This window comes from Macrotis lagotis, chromosome 2, assembly GCF_037893015.1.
Source record: "Macrotis lagotis isolate mMagLag1 chromosome 2, bilby.v1.9.chrom.fasta, whole genome shotgun sequence".
Taxonomy (NCBI): Eukaryota; Metazoa; Chordata; class Mammalia; order Peramelemorphia; family Peramelidae; genus Macrotis; species Macrotis lagotis.
In genome coordinates this window covers 97,451,234-97,460,679 of record NC_133659.1, presented here as the reverse complement: position 1 = coordinate 97,460,679, position 9,446 = coordinate 97,451,234, and positions in this window count along the sequence as shown.

Genomic DNA, 9,446 nt, shown 5'->3' with positions numbered 1-9,446 from the left:
CTATATACTTTTCCAATGAATCCTTACAGACTATCTTGTCTCCTGCTATTCCAAGGGCCAAATTATAGTACTGAGTACTGAGAAGTTCACCTTCCCTTTCCTGTCTTGGAGAGAGAATATATCTCAAATACCTTGGCCTATACTCTGCTCTCTTCTTCCCTTGTATATTTAAGGCTAGGGTATTTTCTTCCTCCCCCATCTAAGATTCTATATAGATGAAATTGGAGCCCCTTTTGGCATGGCTTTTGTTTGCCCTGAATGCCATTGTACAGAAGGAAGTGATGATGAAATCTACTCTAGCTAATTTGCAGGATCTGAGTAAACCCTAAGGGCTTCTAATTTTTTCCAGTAATTTCATAATAAATAGTAGACAGTCTTTTATCTGCACATTTGGGTGAAGTCACATCAAAGGAAAAACAGCTCATTTTCATCCATTTGGTGCTTCACTATACAGATGGTAATGCTGTGGTGTCTATTAATGCAGTTCAGATATTTGTTTGATAATGTCTAAATAGTTGGACTAATTCTCAGTAGTTACAGAGCTGTTTTTGCAGTGAACAATTCTGTCTCAGTAGGTAATCCCCCAAATATGCAGGACTTGAGTAACTGTTAACATGTTTAGGGTGATATAAAGTCTTCTGCATTGATCAGGTTACCAGAACACTGGCCAAAGGAGCCCCTGAGTCTCCACTGCCCTGGCTTGTGGTGTTCCTTTTGAGAGGCCCCTACAAGGTAACTGTACTCCTTTTCATCAGCTGTGGTTAATAAGCCTCAGCACTGAAATGTCACCAGGAAACTCTTCAGCCTGAACAGAACTTTCGTGCCCTCCTTCCTCCTTCCCACCCTTTCATTCTCCCACTTTTGAATATTCAGATTTTCTGACCAATTTTTCTTTAAATTAACATTAGGATCAAACATCCCCTGAAGGTCAGAGTTACCTTCACATATACATCCTCAATTAAACCATACTAGAACTAGTTTTGTTTTGTTTTGTTTTTTTAGCCTATAAAGTTAAACACTTTCACCATTTGTCTGGGATACAAAATCCAATACTGATGCTACTTAAATGACTGCCAAAACCTTGGACAATCCATTATGATACAAATTGCCAACTTAAAAGATTCAAGGTTAACGTTAATCAAGTATTCTGATTTTTGCTAAAAATGTATCATTCTGGAGAACAAAATTAACCTTCATTAAAGATAACATATTTGTAATGCTAAATATAACTCTGTGTTGTTATTTGACCTCCCAAATTAATGACATGTAAGGAGTTACTTACATAAGTGAAACCCATAAACAAATTCAAGATCATAAACAGGGATTAGTGAGTTAGGAAAGACCCTAGGGGAGTGGGAAGGAGGCTGAGTGTGTAGAGAGATGCAAAATGTGAGGCAGCTGTAGCCTGCAAGGTTGTAACAGGCCTGAATGGATGGGATCCCTGGTCATTTACACATGGTAATTTTCCTTATATTGGTAATACTTTAACACAGTTTTCCTCATAGTGGCCATACTTTAACATAAGTAACTACCCCCAAATTTTCTAATAAATATGTAAAGGCCAGAGTAATTGCCCAAGATAGTCCTTCAAAAGAATATCAATAGCTTTATTCTAAATCTAAGCCAAGAGTTAGAGAATCATTTTTTCATGGGATGAATACTTCTGTCTTGCTAGATAATTCTCTAAATATGTAGAAAGATAGAGAGTCCTTGCTTTTCCCTCCGTCTGATTAGAGAAGGAGGGGAATGGAAAGTGTCCAGAGTCTCCATTTAAAGAGGGCACCCAGGGCAGCCATCTCATTTCCCACCTGGCTGCACTCCTCTGGACTTTCATCATGCCCCCTTGTGGGATACTGTACTACCTCCCATTACTGCTTCTTTGTATGTGCTGTCTTCCTCCATTAGATTGTGAACCAAGGCATGGACTGCTTTATGACTTTCTTCATATCCCTAGCACAGGTCCTGATATATAGTAGAAGCTTAATTAATAGTGGGCTAATTCTGCTGATTCAAAATGGAAAATCCATTTTATGAGAAAAGTTTATAAGGAAAAAATCTTATATAAACTCTCAAATGACTCTAAATTGTTCCTTTCCCACAAATGAAGTACAGTAAAAGTACTTGACAATAAAGTGTTGTTTTATTTTCTGATGCAAGCCATTAAGCTTTGGTAAATGTATTTTATAGCCATTTGATATTCAATTAAAAAATTTAAATTCCAGTCATTTTAGTCTTTCAATCTTACTTACATAAATATTATGCCAAACAATTATCAGATGTCTTGCTTCCATATGATCATGGAAACAAAAGGACATTTCAAGTAATCAATAGTAATCCACTTAGTCCTCACAAAATAGCAGGAGAGATACTTTATAGAGACAATGTCATTCATTAGAAATAGAAGTTCTTTTTTAAAAAAATCTCTGTATGGAACCTAGATTTTTTTGAAAATCAGGAGAGAGAGAGAGAGAGAGAGAGAGAGAGAGAGAGAGAGAGAGAGAGTGCATTATACTGCTCTAGCAGTGGTAAGTTTTTCTCTACATTTAGAAAGCTGTCATTATTTGGCTGAAAAGTGGCCATTAAAGTAACTCATCCTGGAACAGTGCTTTTACAACATTGGCTGCATGGGTATGGACAAAAACAATTTCTTGGTATTGCTGCAAGGAGGCAGCCTCTTCACAAATTGCTACTGGAAAGGAGGCTCAAGTTAGGACCTGCATGTTTCAACCATGAAAAATTTTTTTTTGATTAAGAAAAAAGAGGTGTCATTAGATTCAGTCCATGTTTAAGAACATAGGAGAATTCAAAAGAGCACGAAATTATTAATCTCATTTGGGGAAAGAACTAGAGAAGAACCAAAGCAAAGAACCAAAAGAACAAAGAGCCCTTGTCCTTTGGGGGCTATGAGTGTGAAATCAGGGTATTGGTTTCTTCTCCTTTCAAATGAATATATAAAGGCCAGAGTAACTGTCCAAGCACAACTTTGCTGACTCAGATGATAACTAGTTCTGGAAATAAGAAGTGGTCAATCTTTCTCCACAGGCATCTAAAATTAGTGTCCATGTGGGTGGAGGAACATTTGCTGAGGTGGGTGGAGGTGGGCCTGCTGGCCTGTGGTGATCCTGCTCAGTATCATGCAGATGATCTAGGCCAGCTCTGAGTAGTGGAAAGTGGGAAATCCCCACTCCCTGTGGCATCCCTGGAGCTCTCACCACTGCCCCACATTAGAATACTGTTAGACCTAACCAAGAACAGGAGGAGGAAAAGTCACGGAGCTTCAACATGGCCTTAATTAGTTCTGGCTGAACCAGAACTGTCTGTCATAACTAGCTACAGGCAGGCAGGCCTAATTTAAATCATCTTGATTTATACAACAGATGCCTGTAGATCATGGAAAGAGGTTTCTAGGAGGCTCTGGATTCAGCTGAACAACAAATTAAATAAAAATACAAGGCTAAGAAGGGTCCACTTTTGATTAAGTTGTCAGTGTATGTAAGAAATACAAAATAGGAGTATCAAGGCCAGAAAGCAAATCATGATGAGTTAATATACTACCCCAGTATATTAAGAATATAAAATTGTCCATTAGAAAAAGTGAATTGCAAACAAATTAATGTCAGAGTGAAAAATTATTTATTAAATGCTTCCTTTATCCAAAACATTTTGAGAAATATTAGGGATACAAATATAAATGTGAGATGGTGCCTGCCCTCAAGGAGCTTACATTCAAGCAATCTATAAATTTTTATTAAGTGCTTCCTAATGTCTCTGCACAGTACTAGTTGACGTGGATAAAAATACAGAATTGGGACGATGCTCCCTTCAGGGCTTCTCGGCTGGTTGAATCATACAATCTGGATTGCTGGAATCCAGGATTCCCATAACCTGTGTTATGATCAGGTCTGCTCCTTGCATCTGTCATGGAAATAGGTGGATCCCTTTTTGATTTGATTCTTCTTTTACAACATGATAAATATGAATACACGTTTAACATATTTATACATATATAGCCTATATTAGATTGTTTTCTTTCTGTCAAGGGGAGGGGGAGGGAAGAGAGGAAGACTGAAAACTGTGAAATCAAATCCTTGCCAAAAAATGATTGTTGAAAACAATCTTTGCATATAGTTGGAAAAATAAATAAAATATCATTAAGACAAAAAAGAAAAAACTAATAAAGTCTCACGAGTAGCATGGGGTCTAAGGTAGGAGTGGGAAAATGAGGCAGCCATCAAGGCCTCCCCCTTTCTAACTGATATGAATGTCTCCCTCCCTGGCTTATTGAGGCATTTTAAAGATTCCTATACATATAGCCATAAAATCAATGGAAAAAAGACTGTTTTCAAAATTGGAATAGAATGACAAAAAATTTTCATATACTGGTCATTACTCCATTCTCCCTGAAGCATGTTCCCTTTTGTTGACCTAGGTAACTTGTTGACTTCTTGGGTGGTGTATGCAAGTCCCAAGTGCCCATTACAAAATGAAAAACTAGACTAAACAAAACAAAACAAAACAAAACTATAGCATTAAGTAGAAAGAACACTAGGTTTGGAGTAGATGTTTAACAGGTGAAAGCTGTTAGAAAGTTAAACTGTATATGTGACACATTTTTAAGGTTAATGTATATAGTTGACATTTTCTCCATCAGTTTCTCAATTCTAGGTAGTCAATAGCACAATAAATCAAACCTTGATTTGTATTGGTTGTCAAGATATAGATGGTCACAATGAAAATTTAACAATGAACTCTTGTGAGTAGGTCAAAATTGCTTTCAGAACATTCTAGTTTGGGAATCTGGAGATCTTGGTTTGAATTACATCTCTAACATTATCAATAATATTATGCACTTTCTCAGTGAGTTCACCTGTATATTCCCCCACTTTATTTTTAGTATTCTCTTTTTCCATTAGAAGATGACTGGAAGATCATATCTATTCTATTCAACTTTTGAAGATAGGGATTCTTTTGTTTTGAACTTTGTACACCACCCCTAGCAATATACATTGCCTGTTGGATTGGATTGAATTCAGATACTACATTTCTCTTCCCAGTTGCTAGAATAACTTTGGGGAGAGCTTTAGGATTTACAATTATTATTACCAGCTCTGAATTCTGAAACCAACCATAATAGACTTAATCCTTCTTTGTGCCATAGACTGATAATTGAAGATATCAACTAAGACCTCCTAAATCTTTTATTATCAAAATTAAACTTTCTGAGTTCTTTAAAGCCAGCTTTAAATGGCTCATTCTTCAACCTATATTATTTCACTATTTATTCTCTTATCTACATGAACTAACTTGTCAAAGTTCTTAAAATATGGCATACAGAACTGAAACTCATCCTTTATGTAATATGGCAAGGTAAAGTATAGCAGAATTATCTTTTCCCTTATTTTGAATAATAGGGAAGCAGCAATGTAACCTAAGACCATATTCTTTTATTTTTTGGAAGCCACATTTCCCATTTGATTTCACCTCTACTATAACTCCCAATATGATCTAATCAGAGTAGAATATGATAAAATTATGATCTCACTTGTTTCATTAGCTAATTAGCTGCACAACTGGGGATGCCCATCTCTAGAGTTGCCTTAAACCTCCTTCTTCTTAGGATCCCTAAGTGAAAGTTCAATCAAAAGCAAACCTGCCCATCTAGAGATTCACATTTGAACCCATCAATAAATTACTGGGGATTTTGCATGCTGATATACCCACAAACCACTTTCACTGATTAATTGCTTCTTAAATAACCATATAATTTTCTAAGCAAAGTCTGCATTGTCATACAATCCCACTATTCTCTCTCTCTCTCACCCTCCCTCTCTCCTCTTATACTCATCTTTTATGTTATCTATTCATCAATTTATTTTACTCTTAAGTGTCACAAGACTTTGATAACCCTTAATTTGTAACCCTGGGGTAATTAAAAACTATGGGCATAAATGACCATGAAGGAAAAAAAATAAAATTTTAGAATAGATAAAAAGGAATGAGAATGAGAGAAAGAAATGTTTTTGAGAAAAAAATACCCAGAAAATGTAAAAAAAGTTAAAACAGAAGTAAAAGGGAGAAAATGGAATTTTTACTTACCTGAGAAAATGGAATTATTAAACTAAACAAAAGGAAGGAAGAAAAAAATAGGTGACTGAAATTCTGGGAAGAGGTAAAAAATACGAGGGGCAAGGTATAATTGAAGTTGAAGAGAAGAAAGTTTCTGGGAATAGGGTTACTATAAGGTAGATAAGGCAAAACTAATTAAAGAGGCAAGTACTGTTTTAAAAGAGACAAAAATATCCTGATTTTTTTAAAAAGCATATTAAAAATGAAGGAAAAACATACACTTCATTCTAATGGATTAAAAAATCAATTAAACTGAAAAATTGAAACATCAAATAAGGAAACAAGACCTCATGATCTATTGCTTACAAGAAACGTAGTTTAAAAACCAAAAACACATACAGAATAAAAATCAGAGACTCATATAAAATGTATCAATCAAATAAATAAAAAAGAGGAAGTTGTAATCAGGATTCCAGAAAAATTAGAAAAAAATCACAACATAGAGATAAACAAGGGGATCACATTATTTTGAAAAGCTATGGAAAATATTCCAATGTCAACATTAAATTTATATGCTCTAAACATCATAACATATAAATTCAGAAAGGAAAAATAATAGCCAGATTACAAGAAAATATAGGCAATAACAAAATAATAGGAGACCTTAGTCTCTTCCTCTGAGGGTTTGAAAAAAATCTAAAGGAAAGATATAAAAAAATGAAGAACTGAACAAATTGTTAGAGGAAATATACTTAAAAGATTTCTTCTTATTTTTCAATATCTCACTCTTTTGTGACTCGTGTGTGTGTGTGTGTGTGTGTGTGTGTGTGTGTGTGTGTGTAGGGGGGGCAGGTTTTTTGACAAAGGTACTAGTGAGGTTTGCCATTTCCTTCTTAGTCTTATTTTATGAGGCAGTTTTAAATGACTTGTCCAGGATCATATAGTTAGAACATGTCTAAGACTGGATCTAAACTTATGAAGATGAGTCTTACTAATTCCAAGCCCAGTGCTCTATTCACTGCACCATATAGTTGCTCCTAAAAGGGCTTCAAGTATCTTCTAAATGAGACCACTAAAGAATTTATATATTCCTCAGCAACAAATAGAACTTTTATAGAAATTGACCATGTATTAAGAGAAAATGAAAATAAATGAATATGAACATTCTTTATAGAACATAATTCAATAAAAAGTACTATGAATAAAAGCATAAAGAAAACAGAAGAAAATGTAATCAATAATGAAAACCTAGATCACGATAGGGTCAGAGAACAAAGTTATAGAAATAATTCATAATTATATGAAGGAAAATGCTAACAAAAGCATAGTAAATTTTGGATACAGGCAAATTTCTTCTTAGGGGAAAATTATATTCCTAAAAAATATATTTAAAAAATTGGAAAGAAAATTATTGGTGAACTCAATATAATTTTAAACAAAAATACAAAAATAAGCAAAATAGAAATAAATTAGATCTCATAAAAATCTCTAGAAATTACAAATCTAAAAGATACTACTTTGAAAAGTCTAAAAAAAGAAACAAAAAACTTTAGCCAATTAAGAAGAATAGAGCAGAAAAATCAGATCAGCAAAATCATAAACAAGTTGAAATCATAACAAAATGAGAAATAAAAAGGATTATGAGAACATATTGTTAATAATTATATTCTCACAAAACTGAGAACAAAATTAAAGAACTACTTAAAAATATAAAACCCCCAAACTAACAATAGAATAGATACTTAAATCATTTAATCTCAGAAAATGAAATAGTGCTCATTTTGAAAAAATACTAAAGAAAAGTTCTAGTCCTAATATATATAAAATAGCATTATAATATTCTTTCTTTTTAGGTTTTTTTGCAAGGCAAATGGGGTTTAAGTGGCTTGCCCAAGGCCACACAGCTAGGTAATTATTAAGTGTCTGAGACCGGATTTGAACCCAGGTACTCCTGACTCCAGGGCCGGTGCTCTATCCACTGCGCCACCTAGCCGCCCCTCATTATAATATTCTTTTAAATTCATCACTCAATAAGCATTTATTAAAGAAATAATAATGTTATATAAATTTTTCCAACAAATGGGGAAAGAAAACACTATTGGATTTTTTTTTAATTTCTTTTATGGCAAGGCAATGGGGCTAAGTGACTCGCCCAATGTCACACAGCTAGGTAATTATTAAGCATCTGACTCTATCTGACTCCAGGGCCAGTGCCCTATCCTCTGTGTCACTTAGCTTCCCTACTGGATTTATTTGAGACAAATGTAGTCCTAATTTCCAACAGAAAAATAAGTCAAAGGGGCGGCTTGGTGGCGCAGTGGATAGAGCACTGGCCCTGGAGTCAGGAGTACTTGAGTTCAAATTCAGTCTCACTTAATAATTACCTAGCTGTATGGCCTTGGGCGAGTCACTTAATCCCATTGTCTTGCAAAAACTGAGAGAGAGAGAGAGAGAGAGAGAGAAATAAGTCAAAGAATTATAGACTAATATCATTAATGAATATTACTTAAAATTTTAAAATAAAATCCTGTCAAACAAATGACAGAAAATCATCAAAGAAGTCCATTATAACTATTTTGGAATTATACCAGGGATGCAAGTATATTTCAACATTAGAAAATCAATATAATCATATTAAAAGTGACATCAAAACCACATTATCTTAGTACATGCAAAATAAAATTAAAAGAATAGAAGATCATATATTTGTCACAGTTATGGATAGTTGTATTCATAACCAAAGAAAAGATAGAGTTAATTAAAGAAAATAAAGTAGATGACTAATTACAGGAAACTGAAAAGCTTCTGCATAAACAAAATTAGTACATCTAAGATTAGAAGGTCAGTGATCAAATTTGGAAAGGTTTTATATTAAATTTCTCAAATAAGCATTGGGATATGGAATCCAAGATATATGCAATATGTTTTTATATATACATATATTGTGTGGCATATTGATGTGTGTGCCTGTGTATGGATATACAGAAGGATAAAGAGCTTATATATATATGTGTGTGTGTATGTGTATATACACAAAATTATACATAAAGGATATACATGTATGTAAGTATATACATGCAAAAGACAAACATGAATGTGAAAGAATATTGCCTTGCTTTCTGAAACAATGGATACAATAAATAGAGGGCAGGATGGAAAGGTTTATTATGAACTGAGGAAGAATGTAATCAGCAGAATCACAAAGAAATATATGCATAATGATTGCAGCAATGTAAATGGAAAAAACAATCACAACAGTCAAAAATGAATTTCGTGGAATTATAAAATTCTAGAACATTTTACAAGAAATCACTCCCTCCCATTGCTTGGCAGAGGTGTGAAGTCCACAGGTATGGAATATGGATTTTTTTTTGATTCAC